At 46.6% G+C, this 4,772-nt stretch overlaps 1 pseudogene; it reads left to right on the forward strand.

Moving 5' to 3' along the window:
• Nucleotides 1-878: 878 nt before the first annotated feature.
• Nucleotides 879-995, forward strand: LOC136663478 (5S ribosomal RNA; annotated as a pseudogene).
• Nucleotides 996-4,772: the final 3,777 nt, after the last annotated feature.

Consider the following 4,772-nt stretch of genomic DNA (forward strand, 5'->3'; position numbering starts at 1 on the left):
CGAGCTGCAAATCTCAAAGTGACATTGGCATGCTCACCCACAAGGATATTTTATTCCTGTATGGATCTTCTGCGTTAAAAAGAAAGTACTGCAGTAAAGGAGGAGACTTTTTTTGTGAAAAGGCAGAGTCTCTGTCCCTGCCATCCCATTCCCCAAAGAAAGAACCAATTTCCCTGAAGCTGACTTCAAGGTTGCTGGATGCAAATGAACAGACTCATTGACGCTTTTCAGAAGCATCTTCGAAAGGGGGTGATGATGACCCCAAAAGAACAGGGATGATCCCACAATAACATTGCTGGGGAAGGCAGTATTCTGTTACTGGGAAAAATCTCTATCTGAAACTCTTTGAGAGCCACCACCAGGCAGTTTAGATGATACTGAGCTAGATGCATTAATGAGCTGACTTGACAGAAGACAGGGTCCTGTGTTCTTCAGGAGCATCCATAGCTCAGTATGTGGGCATCTGCATTGCAGGCAGAAGGTCGTGGTTTCTACTCCCGACAGGGATGGGAAAGACTCCTGTTGGGAATCTTGGAGGGTTGTTCATGGTCAGTGACAACAACACTGAGCTAGATAGATTAATGATCAAACTCAAGTCTAGGCAGCTTCCTCTTTCCTAGCTGCATAGGATATATTATATCCAGGAGCAGGGTTGACGCAGCTGTGACCACTATGACTGTGAGGAGGCTTCCTGTCAGCACAGCTGCATCAGTGCTGGAAAGCTGGATGGGATTGGGCCCTTCAGGGAGTAGCAAGGCTCAAAAAAGGGAAGCAAAAAGATCCATAGCATACGAAGGAAGTGGTGTCCATAAGATAAGAAATGAGAGAGTATAGGGTGGCCCTTATTTGTTGGGGTTCCATTCCCATGAATGGAACAGAGCAGCAACTGTTACCCTGCACATTCCTGATCTCGTCTGATCTTGGAAGCTAAGCAGGGTCAGGCCTGGTTAGTACTTGGATGGGAGACCGCTTGGGAATACCGGGTGCTGTAGGCTTATACCATAGTCTTTCGAGACTGAAGGTTGCCAACCAACCACCATTCCCAGAACCCTCGTGGATACTGAAATCTGTGAAAGTTGGTATCAGAAGAATTTGGGGGACCCCAAGCCTCCTGAACCCAACCAGAGCAGTGCTGGAAGTCGTGGTTCTTGGCCCTCAAAAGGTCTCAGAAGGGCCTTCGGACTCAATCAGAGCCAGGTTTGGGGAACTACAGGTAACCCACCCTGTGGGTTTGGAACCTGTAGGTATTCAAATCTGTGGGTACCTAACCCATGGATATGGAGGGCCTCCTGTATTCAGCCTGATTCTGGTGCTCTTTTTTTTTTTTTTTAAATGTAATGACAAGACACCATGATTATTTACTAGACATATGTGTGAATTCCTTCCCAATGCAGGATCTACTTTTCCACCCTGCAAAATCTGAGTTTTCCACATCTGTTTTTGATGGACCTCTAGGATAGACTAGATTTCAGAAATCATCACAAGGGAAGAAGAGCCATTCTCTTCGTGAAAGTGACAGGCAAAAATTGGGTCATAATGTCAGAATTTCAGCCTGTACAAAGAAAATGGTGAGCCTTAAGAAACTGTCTGATCACAACCATTGGGCCTTTCTTGATTAGATGTTTCTACAGTGCCATAAAACACCAGTATGGTCCCAATTTAATTAACCAAGACTCAGCAAAAGCACAGTTTGGAATGAAACTTCAACTCCAACCCCCCAGAAATGCCCTACTATTTGTCCAAGCAAGAACCAGTGCTTTCAAGCACTGGTTGTGGTTGTCCTTTCTCCGTGTTGTCAATTATATGTCTTGCATTGTATTCTGGTAATTACTTTATCAAAGCCAATAGAATCCTCTGACCCATGTAAGCAAGGGAAATAGAAATTCTACCTAATGGAGGACATCTCTCCCTTACCAAGACTAGAAAGGCAGAAAGCAGCAAGGGGGTTTGGGCGGGAAAGCTTGCCGTCTCTCAGAAGTTTTTATTTTTTGTTCATTATTTTTTGTTCATTTGTGCATGTTTCCATTAACATGGTCGCATCTCAGAAGTAACACCAAATAATTAGAAATGTATGAGAAATTAGGGTTTGAGGATGTTGAAAGGCAGAGAACTGAAAGAAGCAGATAAGCAAAAGAGAGGCTTTCAAGTTCCCTGCTCCTCAGGCTGGTGGCGGGGGGAGAGCGACTTCAGAATCCCAAGCACACTGCTTCCGAACGTGGGTTTGGCTCTTTCTTCCGCTGAAATTGTAAGGCTTTGTGTATGTAGGTGTGAGTGCATGCAAGGAGGTGAACAGGCTGGAACAGGTTTGAAAGCAGATCATTTTCATATTGTCAGTAAGCGTCCACAGCAGTGCCAAAACCAGGTTGATGGGGGCCTTAGGGCCACCGTCACATAGGGCCGCCACCACCGTCTAATGGCACATTGGGTACTACCCAGGGATGAGCTCAAGTCCATGAGCCCAAGTTGTGAGTCACGTTCCTATTCAGCGACCCTGCAGCTTGACTCGTGAGTCATATTGCATGGCCATAGCGATTCAACTCATGAAAAATGAGTTGCTCCAAATGATTAGCTCTTTGAACTGGAAATTGCCACAGGATGTAGTGATGACATCTGGCCTGGGTGCCTTTAAAAGGGGATTGGACAAATTTCTGGAGGAAAAATCCATTACAGCTTACAAGCTATGATGTGTATGTGCAACCTCCTGATTTTAGAAACGGCCTATGTCAGATGCAAGGGAGGGCACCAGGATGCAGATCTCTTGTTTTCTGGTGTGCTCCTGGGGGGATTTGGTGGGCCGCTGTGAGATACAGGAAGTTGGACTAGATGGGCCTATCCAGCAGGGCTGTTCTTATGTTCTTATGAAATTAAACTTGGTGCCTTCTGCGTGCAATGCTAAAAGGCCAAGACTATTACAGACTACAACTGTATCTGGTCATTGCAGGAAGTTATGCAAAAGATGGTAAATAATAGTAATTTTGTTTTTTAAAAAAGGATGCAATGGTAAAAGTGAGAAGTAGTACTGTCCTGGGTTTGGGCTGAAACGATCCCTAAATTTTATCTTAATAACTGAGTAACTAGTTGACAGTTTTATTTGGTTTTAGTGACATTACCGGTAATTGTGTTTAGTTAGTGATGCGCTCAGGGATATTAGCGCACTAAGGGAATTAGCAGTTTAAACAAATATAGCTCCTAATGAGGGAAGAGGGGCTGGAACATCATCATTTGATGACATGATTCAGATATGCCCTAAAACATAAATATTTGCACAGTCAATGGAGTGCCTCCGATCAAACTTTTGACATATGTTGCTGGCATTTTACAACCAGACATCATTAAATCAAACATCTGATTATTTCCAGCCTCCTTTGATCTCTGAATTCCAGGGATTTAAATTAGTGCCTCCTAGACACAAACAAGTATCTTTTAAAAAAAAAATCCTACACTGATGGCCTACGAGTTCTATTTCCAGATAGCAATGAACGAAACGGCAGTGAAAAGAGGACCCCAAATCACAGCACCAGCACCTTTAAATCAGGCCATCAAATGAAGTAGACTCCATAATTTGAATTTTTTACGCTTGACAGTCGCAATGCACAGAATTGTGCCACTGTTGCTAGATTGAAATGGCTGTAGCTGTTGATTAGTTTAAGGGAAGAAGGAAGACAGAATGGGGGCTGTGATATCTCCCACATCTCTGCTCCCCACTTCCCTCTCCTTAATGGAACCTACAGCGGTTTCCAAATTTACTTGGGTCACGACACCCCCGTGGTCTCTTCCTTCCGGCTTGACCGGGTGCCACCATCTTGGATCTCATGAGATTCAAGATGGGGGTGCCCAAATCTTACCGGATGTTATAAGATGCAAGATGGTTGTGCCAGGGGAACAGGTAGGAGGGGACACTGGAAACATCCTGCACCTGCCACCTGTGAGTGTGCCCTTGTGAGTGCTTTGCAATGCCCTAAGGCAGTGGTATTCAGACTGGGGCATCGTGACAACCCAGCCTTAGGGCCCTGGCCTCTGCCCCATTAAGGGGCGGGGGCAGGGGGAAAGGCAGTGATGCGATCCTGGGGATCGCGTCGCTAACGGGGCTGCAGGGGCTGGAATGTACTCACCTGTCCCTGCAGCAGCCTTCCTGGGGTGCTGGGAGCCCTGCGCGAGCACCTGCAGGGCTCCCCAGCTGCTTTGAAGTGAAAGCGATTGCGCTCCACCTCTGCAAAACCAGGAAGGCTGCTGCAGGGACTGGTGAGTGCATCCTAGTCCCTGCAACCTCTCTAAGTGGCGTGACCCTGGGGATTGGTTGCTTCTTCCCCCCACCCCCGCTGCCTCCCTCCCTCCCCCGCAAAAGAGGCTCTCAAACTCTCCCAGAGAGCATTGGATACATGCTCCATCATGACACATCATTGGATACATGCTGAGGCATCATGACACACCCTTTGGGAACCCCTGGTATACTGGGATTTGCTGAGAAAATGATAACCCTCACTGCCACCATCCAATGCTTGTAGCCCAGACATAAAGTGTCTGCTTTGGGAGAACTACTGTACCAGAGGAATAAGGAGCCTTTAAATCTGTGGGGTTCCACTAAAGACCAACTGTTGCAAAACCAGGAATGGAGGGGGTGGGGCCACTGTATCCAATGCTCTGTGTTTGGCTGAAAAACCCAACATGGAGCTCCTTTGATCTGCACCACAAAATAGTTGGCGCAGACTGGAGAAGACCCATTGCGGTGCCTTACCGGGGGGAAGGGGGTGAATGTCTCCTTCCCCTGTGGA

Source organism: Tiliqua scincoides, chromosome 12 (assembly GCF_035046505.1).
Source record: "Tiliqua scincoides isolate rTilSci1 chromosome 12, rTilSci1.hap2, whole genome shotgun sequence".
Taxonomy (NCBI): Eukaryota; Metazoa; Chordata; class Lepidosauria; order Squamata; family Scincidae; genus Tiliqua; species Tiliqua scincoides.